The sequence below is a fragment of the Micromys minutus genome (genome assembly GCF_963924665.1).
Source record: "Micromys minutus genome assembly, chromosome: X".
Lineage (NCBI taxonomy): Eukaryota > Metazoa > Chordata > Mammalia > Rodentia > Muridae > Micromys > Micromys minutus.
Genome location: NC_137970.1, coordinates 84,348,720 through 84,366,772, shown reverse-complemented (window position 1 = coordinate 84,366,772; position 18,053 = coordinate 84,348,720).

Below are 18,053 nucleotides of genomic sequence, written 5' to 3'. Positions count from 1 at the left end.
TGTGGATTCCAAGCATCAAACTCAGGTTGTCAGCCTTGCTGGCAAGTATCAAAACAATGTAACCCATCTCACTGGCCCACTAGAAAAAATATTCTGTGAATTCATACAAAATTAATAATGATTTCTCTTAGATGGTTTCTTAAATTTTCTTTATTGTGAAGCTATTTCCATTTGAAAAAATAACTCATATGCTATATTGAGTCTTTGTGAATTGTATTTACCATGGGAAGTCTGCCTTATGTCAGCTCACAAATGTCATTTTTCATCACTCTAAGGATTTATGTCTACCTCTAAATACAATATGTGTATTATATTCTCTTCTTAGTCAAAGCCTCTATTGATGAATTCAAATTACTAGGGATTCAAGTATATGAAATTTCAATATTCAATTAATCAGGGGCTATAAAAAGGGTTATTTTATATGTTTGGTGTATTGTTTGAAGTCTGACCTAATACTATGATTTACAACCTGGAAGATCCTAATTAATGAATCACCCTATAAATAGTAATTCCTCCCTATTTCCCATCCTTAGTGGTTTCATCCTTATCCCAGAGAAACAACTATGATATAATAACAAGAATTCTAGATAAAGTCAGGCAGATTGTATTTTTAAATGTTATTGAGGTATGTTTGAGTTAAAACAGATAACATATTTGAAGCCTTAAATTGAATTATTCTTCACATCAAACCATACTATGATTAAGATGGCAAATATTTCAATCAACCAAAGCGATTATTTACATACCTTTGTAAAACATTTTTTCAACAGCATCCATTTCTAGACAACTCCTGACTTGCTTTTTTCACTACATATTTGGTTACACTTTTATTTTATATTACTAAATTCACAAAGTTTAAATTCTTTAAAATTTGGCTGCTTTAATGGACTGCAATTGTTTTGCTTCTTGCTATTTTCTTTTTTGAAATGTAGTAAATTTATTTTATTAATTTGTGTGTTTACGCTTGTGCATCTGTGTGTATTCATGCCTTCCCTGTTGCATGTGTGAAGGTCAGAGAAAAACTTAGGGTAGTGTTTTTTTTTTCCTTCTATTATGTGGATCCTGATATTCACATTTGGGTTGATAAAGAATCTTTACCCATTGAGCCATCTTGAAAGCCCTAATTATGTTACTTTCAGTATTATTTAAATCAGTAGCAGCCTTTATATTATATATTGACATTATTTATTTATTTCATTGTTTAAATACTCCAAGACCTGGCCACTAACACTTATTCTGTTTGCTTGCTTTTTATTTGTCTGTGTCCCCAGTGCCTGATATTATAAAAAGTGCTAGGAATATCTCTTTTTTTTTATATTGGATATTCTCTGTATTTACAGTTCAGATGTTATCCCCCTTTCCACCAATTCCATTTCTCCTCACCCTTCCCTCACCCAACCACCCTCTCCCACCTCAGCACCTCAGCACCTTGGTGTTCCCCTACACTGGGAAAACAAGCCTTTGCTGGACCAAAGGCCTCTCCTCTCTTTGATGCAAGAGAATGCTATCCTCTGCTGCATATGCACCTGGGGCTATGGGTCTCTCCATGAGAACTCATTGGTTGGTGGTTTAGTCCCTGGGAACTGTGGTGGGTTTAGTTAATTGATAATGTTGTTCTTCCCATGGAGTTGCAGACCCTTTCAGCTCCTCCAGTCCTTTCTTGAGCTCCTTCATTGGGGTCCCTGTATTCAGTTAAATGGTTAGCTGCAAGCATCCTCCCCTGTATCAGTATGGTTCTGGAAGAGCCTCTAAGGAAGCATCTATATAAGATTCCTGCCTTTAAGCACTACTTGGCATCAGCAATGGTGTGTGGGTTTGGTGGATTCATATGGGGTAGATCCCCAGGTGAGGCAGTCTCTGGATGATCTTTTGCTCTATTCCTGATCCTCTATTTGTCACATTATTTTATCCCATGAGTGTTTTGTTCTCCCTTCTAAGAAGGACTGAGGCATCCACCTTCTGGCCCTCATTCTCTTTGAGCTTCATAATTTCTGTGAATTGTTTCTTGGTTATTCCCAGCATTTTGGGCTAATATCCACTTATCAGTGAGTATATACCATGAGTGTTCTTTTGTGACTGGGTTACCTCACTCAGGATGGTGGTTTCTAGTTCCATCCATTTGCCTAGGAATTTCATTAAGTCATTGTTTCTGATAACTGAGTAGTACTTCACTGTGTAAATGTACCACAATTTCTGTATCCATTCCTCTGTTGAGGGACATCTGGGTTCTCTTGACTATTTCCTTCTTCAGGCTTAAGTAGCATAAATCCTTGGTTCTTTTTTTAGAGACTAGTATTACAAACTATGATATGAGCACTCAGTATGTTCATTTTTTATTATTGTGGTTTAGACACATACAAATTTTATTATTTAATAGAGCCACAGCTGTAGTAGTAAAAATGGTCGGAGGCAAGAAACAATTGATTCTCTGCTTTCTTTCCTGCACTTTTTCTTTGAGAAATTTTACAAAATTCCCCAAGCTGGCTTTGAATTTTGAATCCTTCAGGTTCTCTCTCTCAAATATTGGTTGAAGAGATGTGCTACCATTTTGTTTTCCAAATTTTTGTTTGTGTATCTGTCTCAAGAATATTTTAGACTGTCCTTGAGCTCAAAAATGTATGCAAAGCTAATGCTGAGTTCCTCACCATCTTACCTTCCAAATGTTTGGATGACATCACAAGCTACTGTATCTAGGCAAACAGCTTGTTTCTTAAGGCCAAAATGTTCTGGATGCTAGTTGCACAACAATATTAATATCACTGATACTACAGGCATAGACAATTAAAATGACTGTGGTGGCTAATTGTGATTACCAGTTGGACTACAGATGATTAAATAAACCTCAAGCAGTTAGTCATGTCTATGAGAGATTAGTCTCAATTGGATCAATTGAGGTGGAAAGATCAACCTTAGACCTGGATCATTTGAGGTCAGAAGACTCACGCTAAGTCTGGGCCACACCTTCTAGTCCATGTAAAAGGCCTTGAGAGAAAGAAGCTTTTGTTCTTTGCCTGCTTGAATTTAGTCCTTCTGTCAAACTGATCTACGCTGCCACTGGAAGATCTTTTGCTGGCATTAGAACCTATTTCCCTGGAATACCAAAGTAGACTGAAGACCAACGGAGGTGTCCAGCCTTATAGCCTTTCCTGTCAGGAGACAGCTATTGTTGGGCTAGCCAGATTACACCTTGTAAGCTATTCTAATAAATCACCTGTTAATGTTTATAGACCGATCCTATATGTTCCATTCCATTCAAGAACCCTAGTACAATAGCCACGGTGTGACAATTTCTATGTATGTTAAAGTGTACAAAATAAACTAAGGAAAAAAATAGATATAACTCTGTGAAAAAGCTCCATTTTGTTGTTTCTTTGCTTGGTTGTTCCTGGACACGATGGCTTGTGCCTGTAATTTCAGCTACTCTGGAGGCTAAGACAGATGGGATCACAAACAAAAGGGAAGTCTGGGCTACACAATAACTTCCAATATCAAACTGAAAGAAAAAAAAGAGTGAGAACAGAGCTGGAGCTCAGTGATAGAACACTTGACTAGCACATGGAGACTTGACTACCCAGAATACTCAATATCTCATGCACAAAAATAAAGTAAAATCCTGTGAAACTGCATCAATGACTTTCATAGGTATGTTTTTACCATTGGTAATTATTTTTTTCTTAATTGGATATTTTTATTTACATTTCAAATGTTATCTTCTTTCCTGGTTTCCCCTCCATAAACCCTCTATCCCATCCCCCTGACTGTGCTTCTATGAGGGTGTTCCTTGCCCCCTCCCACTCAATGACCTCCCCACGCTGATATTCCCCTACACTGGATTATCGAGCCTTCCCAGGACCAAGGGCTTCTCCACCCATTGATGCCCAAAACGGCCATCCTATGCTACATATACCACTAGAGCCATGGGTCCCTCCATGTGTACTCATTCAATGGTGGTTTAGTCCCAGAGAGTTCTGGGGTTTCTGGTTGGTTGATATTGTTGTTCTTATGAAGTTGCAAACCCCTTCAGCTCCTTCAGTTCTTTCTCTAACTCCTCCATTAAGGACCTCATTCTCAGTTCAATGGTAGGCTATGAGAATCCACCTCTGTATTTGTCAGGCTCTGGCAGAGCCTCTCGGGAGATGCCTGTATCAGGCTCTCGTCAGCATGCACTTCTTAGCATCAACAATATTGTGTAGGTTTGGAGTCTGTATATGGGATGGATCCCCAGGTGGGGCAGTCTCTGGATGGCCTTTTCTTCAGTCTCTGCTCCAAATTTTGTCTCTGTATTTCTTCCTGTAAGTATTTTTGTTCCCTCTTCTAAGGACTGAAACATCTACACTGTGGTCTTCATTCTTCTTGAGCTTCATGCGGTCTGTGAATTGTATCTTGGGTATTCTGAGATTTTGGGCTAATATTCACTTCTCAGTGAGTGCATACCATGAGTATTTTTTGTGACTGGGTTGCCACATCAAAAAGAGGATGATATTTTCTAGTTCCATCCAGTTGCCTAAGAATTTCATGAAGTCATTGTTTTAAACAGCTAAGTAATATTCTATTGAGTAAATGTACCACATTTTCTGTATCAATTCCTTTGTTGAAGGACATCTGTGATTTTGGAGGGTTTTTGTTTTTGTTTTAAGCTTCTGGAAATTATAAATAATGCTATGAACATGGTGGAGCATGTGGCATTGTTATATGTTGGAGCAACTTTTGGGTATATGCCAGGAGTAGTATAGTTGGGTCATCAGGTAGTACTATGCGAATTTTCTGAGGAACTGCCAGACTTATTTCCAGAGTGGTTGTACCAGCTTACAACCCAATTAGTGGAGGAGTGTTCCTCTTTCTCCACATCCTCACCAGCATTTGCTGTCACCTGAGTTTTTGATCTTAGCCATCCAGACTAGTGTGAAGTGGAAGCTCAGGGTTGTTTTGATTTGCATTTTCCTGATGACTAAGGATGTTGAACATTTCTTTAGGTGTTCCTAGGCCATTCAAGACTCCTCAGTTGATAATTCTTTGTTTAGGTCTGTACCCCTTTTTTAATAAAGATCTGTTATTCTCTGGAGTCTAATTTCTTGAATTCTTTGTATATATTGGATACTAGCCCTTTATTGGATGTAAAAATCTTTTCCCATTCTGTGGGTTGCCATTTTGTTCCTATAACAGTGTCCTTTGCCTTATAGAAGCTTTGAAATTTTATAAGATCCCATTTTTTGATTCTTAATATTAGAGCATAAACCATTGGTGTTCTGTTCACAAAAACTTCACCCTGTTCACCATGTGTTCAAGGCTTTTTCCCACTTTGTCTTCTATTAGTTTCAGTGTATCTAGTTTTATGTGGAGGTCCTTGAACCACCTGGACTTGATCTTTGTACAAGGCAATAAGAAGGGATCGATTTAAATTCCTCTACATGCTGACTGCCAGTTGAAACAGCATCAAATCTTTACACTTTATAGCTAGACTTGAATACAAGTAGAGTAACTCAGACTTTTACTTTTTGAAACTGGGCTGTACTAGTTCCATTGCATTTCCATATATGTGTGTGAACAACATTTCCGGATCTATAAGTATCCTATGTTATGAAGTGTAGCCTAGTTGAATCTATAGATCAATTTGGATAAAACTCACAAATTAACAGCATCAGGTCTTCTCATCCATGAATATAGTTTAGCTCTTCTTGAGACACACTGGAAGAGGGCATCAGATTCCATTACAATGGTTGTAAGCCACCATGTGGTTGTTGGGAATTAAACTGAGAACTTCTAGAAGAGCATTTGGTGATCTTAATTGCTGAGCCATCTCTCCAGCCCTGTGTTTAGTAATTTTAAGCATGGGTGATATTTTGTAAAACTCAGTGGGTGTGGCAGGAGGGGTGTCTTTAGCAGGCCCATGCTGAAGAGTGCTCCTTTCCAAGTACCAGTCATAGGACCTAGGATAAAGTGAAGCTTACTGGGAGCATAGCAAGGAGGATTGAGAAGGGAATAGAAGCAGATAAGAGAGGGGAGAGAGAAAAAAGAGAGAGATGGGTCAGGGACATAGAGTGGTAGTGTGAGGGAGAGGGACATGGAGAGGGACAGAAACAGGAAGAGGGAAAGGGACACCAAGAGAAATCAGAGTCAGAGAGACAGGAAAGAGTTAGAGAGAGAGAGAGAGAGAGAGAGAGAGAGAGAGAGAGAGAGAGAGAGAGAGAGAGAGAGATGGACAGACAGACAGACAGACAGAGAGAGGTCAATTTTCTTACAGAAAGCCAAGCTTCTTCTTGGCTGTTGCTAGGTAACTGATGGGCAGGGCCTAGAAGGAATGCTAACAAGGGAACAATGGGTTTTAACTTACTAATAACTAGTTCTGGTTGTATATTCTGCCATGGATGGCATTGTTTTTATGGTTTCCATTTATTGTTATGGTTTCTGATGTATGGTTGCTTGAGCTGGTATCCTATACATAATTTATACTTTTACACACCTGTTTTCAGAACCTTTTTTCTTTGGACTTTTTGATTATGATCCACTTTGGCATATTTTTCTCAGTTACTCTGCTTTAGGCTCAATAAGCTTTCTAAGTCTGCTGATATATTTTTTACTAAGTGTGAGAAGTTTCTAGATTTCATTCCTTCAAATATATTTTTGACACTAGTCTTTTTTTTCCATTAGGGGTTCAAATTACATGAACATTAGACTTGTTTTGGATTTGTATCACACACCCCAAAGCTTTGTTCCTTTACCTCTATTCCATATTCTGTCTTCCTTATTTTGGTGTTCATTTGGGTCACCAAATATTTACTCTTTTATTTCTAGTTCATTGAGTGGTACATCTCCAGTGTACTGGTGAGCTCATCTGCTGAACTTTTCAATTAAAATGTTATGATATGGAGTTTGCATTTCTACCATTTGATTATTTCCTTCTTCAGACTGTTTTTAATGTGAGGCAGGTAATTAATTTCTGGTCCTCTCCCTCAGCCTCCTCTATGCTAAGATACAGGTACACATCACTGCACACGTTTGGCTGTCTTACATCTTATGTTTGGCAGTTCAAATCTTCTACTTGTAGAATAGCTGTGTGATAAAATAACTGTCAGACACAAAAAGAACAAAATACTCACTTATGATAGAGTGTGGATTGACCTAAAAAGCATTGTGCTAAGGCTTCTGCAAATGAATACATATAGTATAATTTCATGCACATGAAATTTCCAGAAAAGAATCTATTATAATAAGAAGTAGATTTGTAGTTCTGTCATAATATTAGTAAGAACGGAACTTAAATATACATAGGAATTAGGATTCTGATATGATAAAAATGTTAGTATTATTCCTGTATGCATTTACTCTTTCCACTTGCCTTACAATAATGTTATGAAGTTAATCGAGATTTTCTTGGAGATTTCAGTTCGTACTTCTGTTCTTAAGGGCTTTACTCTGCTCGTTAGATGCTGCCCTAGGCATGTAGAGGTCAAAAGCTAGCTGTGACTTCTGTTGAATTATTGAACTACTCCAGCTTTCTTTGCTTTCTAGTTCTTCCTGCATGGTAAAGCTTTGTGGGGATCCTTTATTTTTCCTCTTCTAGAAGTGAAAAGCCAGAGTATTTGGATCCATTTTTGCTCAATTATTTTAGTGTACTGTTTGGGTTTTGATATTTATTTGCTCATTGTTGAAACACTATAAAATACACTATCTCATGGAACATCTCATGAAACTATTTTCTCTTAAAATTACTTAGGGATTTTTTTATTTTCTTCAACATGTGTTGGATATGGTGGTTCTATCCTTTGATCCTATCACTTGGGAGGTATATATGGGTAGGACAGAGATCAAAATCATCCTTGGGTATATAGTGAGTATGAAGCTAGTCAGGGTTCTATAACATCCTGTCTCCCAAAATACAAATCTAAGGTAAGATCCTCAACATGTTTAGCCAAAATTGTGCCTAATCTAAGGACTGCCTATCTTCCTATCTGATTACATTGCACAGAACCACTATAGATACATAGTGAGTCTTTCAAAGGGACTGAGAATTACACATGTAATAGCTTAGTTGTGGTTATAGGCTCTATTACCTGCCATAATTTGAATGTGTAATGTCTAAATTTTAAAGCCTCCCTTCTCAGTCTGTTATTATTGGGAAGTAGGAGAGTTCCATCACGTTGAACCTCTACAACTCCATACTTGATGCCCAAGTCTGATGGAAAGTAGTATGCCAAACAAATTGGTATATAGGCCAAGATATATGTGATTTCACCATTTTTTAATTCTGTTCATAATCTCACCTCTTTAGAAGACTGAAGGCTCTATTATGCCAAGGGTTATAACTTACTCACATATTCATTGATGCTGTCTCCATGTTATGGTCTATCTTCTCAGTGCTGTGCTTCACCCCATTCTCAAGAATTGACCTCTTCTAGAAGACCCTAACCCCTGTATCCTACTCTCCAACATCGATACCTTATCCTTCCACCTTTTCTCCTTTTTAAGGTTTCAAAACAATCCTCAGTTATTATCTCAAAGCCCTCCAAAGGGCAATAGTCCACATGTGCTAAATATGGCTCTCTGCCTAGGGTCTCACAGGGCCAAAGTTAAAGAAACAGAAGAAAATTCTCCTGAGGGAAAAAATGAAATGAAGGTGGTGGTGCTAGTTAGAGTCAACAGTCCCAATGAGCAAATACTAATTGGGCCAAGAAATGAAGATACTTGGAAGATATAAAGTGGGCCCTGAAATGGACCATGAGGCAGATAAGCTATGGAGTAGATCTAAGTGAAGGGAGAGTCTTCTGCTGGTAACCAGAAGAAGGGAGTAGTGAAGGGCCTGTTCATCAGTAAGGGGTTTCAGTGGAGGAGGTCCACACATATGACAGTTGGGTCATAGGACCTGTGTGACCGATGGGAGATCTAAAAGGAGTTCAGTAGTAGAGAGCATGTCCATTAGAGGAGGTCTAGGATGAGGCATTCCTGGAGATGGCCGGGGGTGTTGTCTGTTTCCCAGAGCTTGGTAGCCCATGATGGGGGTGTCCTAAGCTAAGAGGACCATGGTGAGTCAGTTGCATTTGAGATATCTGGTCTCTAGAGTTCTTGATGCTTGTGGGTCCTGTTCTCCAACATCATATTGTATGAGTTATGAGTGAATGTCTGAGGGTTTCCTGAGAAGGAGGGATTGAGGAGGTAGCACTGTAGGTGGAAGGAAGTCATAAATAAATATGTGTAAAGGAATCCCAGATACCAGGGATGAAACCTAGTGGAAAATGGGCATTTTCAGACAGTTAATGAGCACAATCAACCTGAGACAGTGGGTTCTATTGTGCCAGGGGTTGTTTATTGATGTATCCTGGTACTCACCCTTACAGTCTTTTCTGAGGTATAAGACAGAGATATGGCAAATACCGAGGGAGTGTCTGGTACTAGCCTCAGTTGCTGCATCTAGAGCATCAAATGAAGCAAAAGTAATGAAGGACTAACCCCTGACATTGTGTGTGTTAGGGTCCCAGATAATCTTGGGAATTTCTAAGATGACCACAAAGGTGTTGCAAGTGTCATAAAAGAGCATCTCTTTGATATCTGGGTCCAGGTTTCCAATGAAACTGATAGCCCCTATACACAGGCTATGGCTTTCCATGAGTTTGATTACATACATAATTTAATGACACAGTCAGCATTTATCTTCACTCAAGAATCCAATAAAGACATAAGCTTGCCAATGATTCTGCCTTTGACATGTAGTATTGGCTACAAGCCGTATTTGAAGAAAAAGTTCCCAGAGCACTGGTTCTCTAACCTTCTCACCTAGACTTCACTGGTATATGGTGACATCCTGAGTCAATCTGTCTAGCAGTAGTGAATAATGGTCAAAAAGTTTCTGATGTCTCTAAGCAAACTTTTAAGACATAGTCTATCACTAAAACCAGAACTCAGCAGTTCATTAGCATTGGCCTGTCACTGAGCTCCAGGGACCTACCTGACTCCATTCCCCAAAGCTGATGTTATAGAGATGTGCAGCAACACTCATTTTTTAGATGAGTGCTATACATGCCAACATAGTTCCTTATAATTATACAGCACACACTTTTCTCACTGATTCTTAGGGCTAAAGATTTCAGTCATTATGATGCCTTTCAAACACTAACTATGGTTAATGATGGGGGTGGTAAAGGTAGTTTGAGTATAGAGAGGTGAATGAAGGGAAGGAAGAGGGGAAAGCTTTTTCCTTTGTTTGGGGGTTTTGGCTTTGGTTTTGTTTTTTGCTTCTTGTTAAGGCAATTCTAGCCTTGTTTTCACTGATTACTTAACTAAGGCCTTTCTTTAGCATCTCTTTTCTTTTATCATCTTAATTCCACAAATAGTGCATCTTTTTATCATATCCTAGACCCATTTTGATATTTTCTTGAATAGATCTTAAACATTACATCCATAACTTATATGCTACCTGTACTTAAAACACACTTAAGCATTCCCAAAGGACACAAATAGAAGACTCCGCATCTTCAGAATTCCCACGTACACCACACTGCAAATTAAGGCTGATATTTGCAGTCTAAAAAACATAAACTTTTAGGATAGAAAATATAAAGAAAAAAATATAAGCCAATCCTGTATTTATTTTTGCAGAGAAACTGCCGATGTTCCGGGTGAATTGATATGACCAAGGATGCACAGTGAAATGGTTGCTTTAAACTGAATTTTCATTTAGCAGCCATGGAATAATATGTTATTCTCACTACTGAATTCACAAAATGATCCATTTTTTCTTTCATATTCATTTTGTAAGATAAAAAAAAGATTACAAATATATTTTCATCGTGAGAACATTCAGTCTGTGGCTTTAGATCATAATCCTAAGATTACCTTCATTTGGTGTTTTGCTTGTTTTTGTTATAAGATGAAATTCCCCTTAATATCATAGATCCATTTACTCAGGAAATATTTGAAATTGTGTTCCTGATGCTGTGGGTGATATGGAAAGTCTATTAGAGCAGAGAAGAAGATATGTTCCTCACTGGCATGGAAGAGTTTCTAAACTACTCAGGAAGTGGTGTAAAATATGCAGAAAATATTAAAGCCAGTACAGTCAGAAGCCTTAATGCTAGACATGAAAAGTTTAGACTCCCAGACTTAAACTCTTTAAGCTAAAGGCACAAGCAAATATTTTCTGAGAGGGACCCAAATAGCAAATGAGATGATTACAAGAATTGACAAATGGGATCAAACAAACCTAAAATCTTTTAAACCATCAAGCCTGATGAACTTAGTTTGATATCCAAAGTCCAAGTAAAGATGATATGAGAAAATTTACTTCTAAAAGGTTCTCTTACCCCCACTTGTATAACATGGCACGAATGCTCCCTGGTTAACCTCAAATATATTAGTAGTAAAAGAAAGGAATGGTAAAAATTAAATGTGCATGCACACACACACACACATGCACCACACACAAAGACATGCAAACAGTACATGGGATAGGGAACTGGATATATACAGTTCTTTAAAGAAGAAAAACAAATAGTAAATACTTTAAAAAGTATTTAGCACACTTAGCCATCAGGGAAATGCAAATGAATGCAGATTTGAAAGTCCATCTTATCCCAGCCTGAATAGAAGAAGTCAAATGGCAGAAAAGGTTAATGAAAATGTTGGGAAATGGGAACACCTACTCACTTCTTCTTGAAAACTGAACTGGTTCAGCCACTATGGAAGTTCAGCATAGGGGTTTCCCAAAAACCTACAAATAGAACTAGTAAATGATCAACCCATACAACTTCTAGGTATATACCTAAAGTCTCTATAGCAACATGCTATACAGATACTGTACTCACATTTCTTTCCTTTCTTCTTTCTTTTTTTTCTTGCCTGATTCCTTCCTTTCTTTTATTTTTCACATCCATTGCATTATTCACAGTAGATGAAAAATTGAACCAGCATATGTGACCATATATGGATGAACAAAGAAAAAAATGTGGTACATATAAAAAGTTCCATAGACACAATGGATTTTACAAAGTAATAATGAAAGATGAAATCATTACATTTGCAGAAAAATTAATGAACCTGAAAGTTATTGTGTTAAATGACTTAGACTAAAACTCCAAGTTTTCTCTCATTTATAGGTTGTAGACATAAAAATAAGTCTGTCTCTGTCTCTCTGTCTCTCTGTCTCTCTGTCTCTCTGTCTCTCTGTCTCTCTGTCTCTCTGTCTGTCTCTCTCTCTCTCTCTCTCTCTCACTCTCTCTCTCTCTCTCTCTCTCTCTCTCTCTCTCTCTCTCTCTGTGTGTGTGTGTGTGTGTGTGTGTTTGTGTATCAGGGGGAGAACCCTGAGAGGGGAGGACATATTTTAAGGGTGAGGATCAGAACCTAAGCTTATTACACAGATGTTACATAAAGTCAGAAAAGAAACAATTTACGGTTTGGGAAGAAAAGGGAGCAGTGACTGGAAGGACAGGAGACACAGAGGGAGGATAGTGGAGAAGGAAGAGAAATCAGAACAAAGTATAATCAACCTAACACAAACTAGGTATGTATGAAAAGAGGGACTCTCAACAGAGGGCACATCTCCATCAGAATGGCCTGTAGAGGTCTCTGAGGCATTTTCCTGATAAATGAGGGTCCAGCACAGTGTGGATGGTGCCAACCTGGGCAGGTGGCCCCAATTTGTATGAGAAAGCAACCTCAATAAGCTGTGGAAAGGTCAGTATGTAGCAGTATGTAGTGTCCCTCCATGGCCTCTACTTCAGTTCCTGTCTCCAGGTTCCTGCCTTAAGTTCTGGTGTATGTTTTCCTTAACATTTCTGTAAATGTTAAGCCAAATAAAAAACTGTCACTGATAATTGGATACTAACCCCAGAAAGCTCTGAACACCCCAGAAACATCTCACAGACTATATGAAGTTCAAGAAAAAACAAAGGCCAAAAAAAAAAGAAAGAAAATGAAAAATCATTATGCTTAATCTTTACACACCAAGAAAACTTTGACTATTTCCAGGTTACATCTTGTTTTACATGTACTTTATGCTCATTGAATCTAGTAAGATTTTAATACATACTATCAAACCTTTAAAAAAATCAAGTACTGACAAAAATGTATTCATATACTTTTATGCAAAAATGCTTAAAATCTGTACATTTATCTTTGTTTTTTAAAATAAAGTTGTTCAATTTAGTAAAAAAAAAAACTGTTTTGCTTCCAAATTGAATAGAGAAGCAAACTAGGATACACATATGCATGAAAATGCCATGGTGTGATTACAGTGTATGGTAACATTAAAAACTTAATTTGCATATGATACCATTAAAACATAATTTTAAAAGTACAGAACAATACAACACTGTGTGACTCTAGGTTCTGGGATTGTGTAAATTGATCTTGTGAGAACTAAACAAAAGTACAAAAAATAATCAGTAAGGCAATTTCATGGAAAAGGTGAGTTTGATTAAAACAGTGATTGAGGTTCTATGGTACTGAACAGTAAAGTGCCCTACTGTGAAGCAGTGAAGAAACTGAGTAGGGATTCAATTGCAATAATTAGTACTCTCTAAATACTGAACAGTACAAAAGATATGTAGTGTTCAGACAATCAAAAGAAGTTGGTTTACCTCCAAAAAGAGGCCAGGCCACGTGCAATTAAGAGTCTAGTTACTTGGGATAAATATGGAATTCTGCTATGTATTCTTCAGTAATATATATATGTGTGTGTGTGCGTGCATGTAGTATGTGCCAGAGTTTAACACATAAAGGAGACTATGCTAAGAGATTTAAGCATTATCTCATGTGTTTTTTCCTCCAAAACTTTCAGTGATGTTTTAATATGTTACTGTTTTTAATAAAATACTGTAAGCTGCTTGTATTGGCATGCTGAAGGTAGTTTTGGAGCAAGAGAAAAATATAAGGGAACTAATGTTAGCAGGGCACTATGTCCTCTAATATGCGAAAGAAAAACATCAAAGCAAAGTTCATACTGAGTAGGTCATGCAGTAAACATCAATATAGTGAAAATTAAAACATATATCTTTTTCCTTGTAAAGTGTTAAAGACATTGTATGCCTGAATTTTATTACGTGAAGTTAAAACTTCATATTACCATTTTACAAATCGTATTCTCTACCTAGAGATTAATGCACTCTTAGGTGTGTAGTAACATTTTAAATTTATTTTTAAAGTTTTTGTTAGAGCATGAAATCCTAGGCAGGGAAATATATGTATTTTCTTTCCATTAATATAAAAAGACATACATTGAAGTGAAATACCTTTTTGGTAGCAACTTTGTGTTAAATAATAATTTAGTTTCTGACTGGAAAAAAAAGTTAAAAATTTAAATAAAGAAATTTCTTCTTACTGCTCCAAATATCGTTCCTTTTCTAGTTTGAACATATCTGGTCTGAAAACACTTAAAAGGGCAGGCACAAAGAGTGTACTCCTCGGTACCCATGGTTGCCGATCTCCTATATGCTAAGTGCCTGCCATGAGTTTGGTAAGGGCCAACAGGTCTCTTTGGATTAGTGGTTAATTTTTTCTATTCTCACAAAACATGTTATCACTTATTTAAGAAATGAAGCAAACTAAAAAATTTCATCGCCAATCTCAGTTTTGATTTTTTTTTTTTAAATGTCTGGTACATTGTCATTAGATTTTTGTAATCAGAATTCCTTTGGATGTTTTCCTAGTCAGCTCTCTTTGTTCTGAGAGTAATCCAGAGTAAACAGATACTTTGACTGTGAGCTCAGCTGCCCAGTTTTCAAAAGAGCTATTAAGGTTTTGGAGATAACTATCCAACCCCCTGACAGGATTAATCCAACTGCTAAGGAAGCACTAACATTTTCTAATCTGTGGAATGTCAGTGAGATTGCATTCTAGTCTGTACCTGTAATTATTCTTCTAGCTAATATATAACCATCTCTACCTTCTTTTTCTAAAAAAACGGAACCTAGAAGAAACTCCCAGGGAAGAAAGTTTAAAGTTACTTTCTCTTTAAGGCAATACTCTTACCTCCAAAGTTACTGTAATGCCAGAGCACCATTAAAAGGAGAAAGCAAAATCACACCTCTTAAACCCAGTCCTGGAACAACTATATCTTCTTGGGTAATCTTGACAAGTTGATGAAGCAATGCCTCACATTTTTACTCTTTTGGGGGTTCCTTGCAAATGTTACCAGTTTTCAATGTACCTGTAGTACTATATGTGTTATAACCAAAAAGTGAGCTCTCTGCCCTTATTTGTAGATGTTAACCAAGAGTTTTACCCAAAATTGGTCTTTGATCACCTAGGCAACTCATAGCTCTTATAGTTGAGTGTGTTTCATACTGTTTGTATAGACTTAATTAGGCTGATGTAGTTCTCATCTTTAATCTTTGTAACATGTAAGCTTTGCAAAGATACTCATAACATACAGGATCTTACCACAATCAGATTGTTCAGTCAGTCTTTTCAAATATCAGTGCAGGGAGAAAAAGAAGTTTCGAGCTGCCTATTTCCCAAGGCCTGCCTAGTTTCTAAAACCCAACCATCAGAGAAAAGAGATCATTGTCCAGTTTCCCATCTTTTTCAGCTGAAATTGAATCTGACCCTTTGTAATTTTTTCAAAAGATTCCTGACAAGAACTTACATAATTTATAACTTCAAAAGTTTATTTATATAAATTTAAATACAATATTCATCTAAAAACTCTATATAAACATAGAATTATTCAATTATACCTACATATATATATTGAAGCATCTGCTATGTTTAAAAATATGTGCATAGATAATCACCAAATTAGCTTCTCAAGCATAAGTAAATGTTTGATTTTTAATAGTTCAGTAAAGCTTGATGGTTTAATATTTTTCCTCCCTTCTTTGACTGACTTAAGTATTTTAAGATATGGTACTCATATCATAGAATTAATTTTAATAAAGGAACAGTAGAAAGGTACTAAGGTACACATTTATGTAGAATAATTTTATATAACAGGAGCTTATCAAAGGAAATAAAGTATTTATTGGTCATTGGCCAAGATTAAGTGGGAAAACATTTTATTTTTTTAATTGACCTAATAATTCAAAATTAAGAAGTGCCATTTATTAGGATTGAAAATTCTTCCTCCAAAAAAAAAAAAAAATCAGTCTATGTGACCACCCTAGGCCAACATTGCAGTCTGATCAGTCAATTGGGAAAGAGTGGCTCCAGTCCTGGAAAGTGCACTTTAGTAACTTACAGCCAAACAATCAAGCTCATTTGAGTTTACAACCAGGGACTGATTCAACTTTCTCACCTTGTAAATCTGGACCACTGTGAAAATTACTTGGCTTTCCCAGACCCATCCTAGAGAAGAAAAGGGTGAGAAAATCTCCTTCTAGCTGTCAAAAAGCTTTAATTCTAACTCTAAATGTAACTTCTGTATAATTCTGTACAGGAGTACAGAATATGATAATCCTTATGACGGAAGCCTGTATACAGTTCATAATATGTTGCCGGGAGGATTGATTCTATCGTTTTGGGAGGAGAAAGAAATGCTTTAGGAAGAAACACTTCCGGAGCAGAACATACCATCAGAGACCAGTTTGTCAGGTTTCTCTGCATGGATTCTAGCTCTATCTAGGTTTCCTGGCTGATACAATTAACAGCTCTCCAATTCAAAGTTTTCAGCATACAGAACCAATAGAATGACTGGATATGATAAAATAAGAACAAAATATAGTACAGTACACCATGCATCAAGCAAGAAGGTATTCAAGATTTTTTAATTCTTCATTCATATGTATGAGTGTTTTTGCCTACATGTATGTATGTGCCTGGTGTCTGAGAAGGCAGGAAGGCTGTCAGATCTCCGGAAATGAAGTTACAGATGGCTCAAAGCTACCACATGGATGCAGGAAGTCAAACCCAGGTCCTTAGTCAGAGCAGCCAGTGCTCTTAATCGCTGAGTCATCTCTCCAGTTCTCTATTAAGATGTTCTGATTGTTATATAAAATTATAAGTACAAAAAGATGAAAGAAGGCAAGGGTTTTTCTCTCCGTAAAAAGGAAAATTAAGCTTGTAAAGTGTAATGTATATCAGGGAAAAGTAAAAAGTTCTAAGTGTAGTAAATAAAAGCATCTGCTTTGAAAGTGGTGAATGCTGCTGGTCCCTCTAATCCACAGCAGCTGAAATTGCTTCTTTCTAACCCTAACTAGGAACAAGGACACAAGCCACTAGGACATAATTAAATCACATGGTTTCAGGAGAAATCTGATGGGCCGGCCTCCTTGCCACTTCCCTCCACTCACCTTGCTTTATCCTCTGACTCCAGAAGAGGGAGACAGCCCATCAATGTGCAACAGCTTTCTCACCCAAGGCAGACTCCACCTAAAACCTGAGACTGAGAACAGCTCCTCAGGACACCAAGGAAATCTCTCTGTTTCTATCTCTGTGTCTCCCTGTCTCTCTCTGACTCTCTCTGTCTGTCTTTCTCTCTGTTCATGCCCCTCAGCAAACACTGTTATTTTTATGACTAGCATCCCTGATTTCCAACACACACACACACACACACACACATACAAACACACGCATGTTAAGTATCTCTCATTCTCCCACTCTTAGGTGAACAATTACAACCAACACCTTGTCTTCACCAGTGAGGTGATATCACTCCAAAGCACTGTTTTAGTAGAGCTCTGCGTACTGAAGCAAGTTGTACGGTCTTAATGGTTCCATTTGTGATCATATTCAAAAACCATTTTAAGTACATGCACAAACATACACATAACCATCCATGTCAAACAAACATAATAATAGACTCAAGAAATGCTAAAAGGAGCACAAACATGGCAATTTATCTGACACAAGCAAAACGAATTAAATAAGAACTGAAAATAATCTTACCATAGAAATAACCAATTTTTTCTTAGGCTGTAAAGCAGTAGATCTTACAAGTTGCTATATTTTTGTTTATGCATCTTGAAAACAAATCTGATTTAAAATTGTTAAAGGATTCCACCTTAATTGATTCTCAGTTATAAAGTAATTATTTTAATCATTTTATCATTTATTCTCTCTCTCTGTCTTTCTCTCTGTCTGTGTGTTTGTGTGTGGGGGGGGTGGGTATGTGGGTATGTGTGTATGTG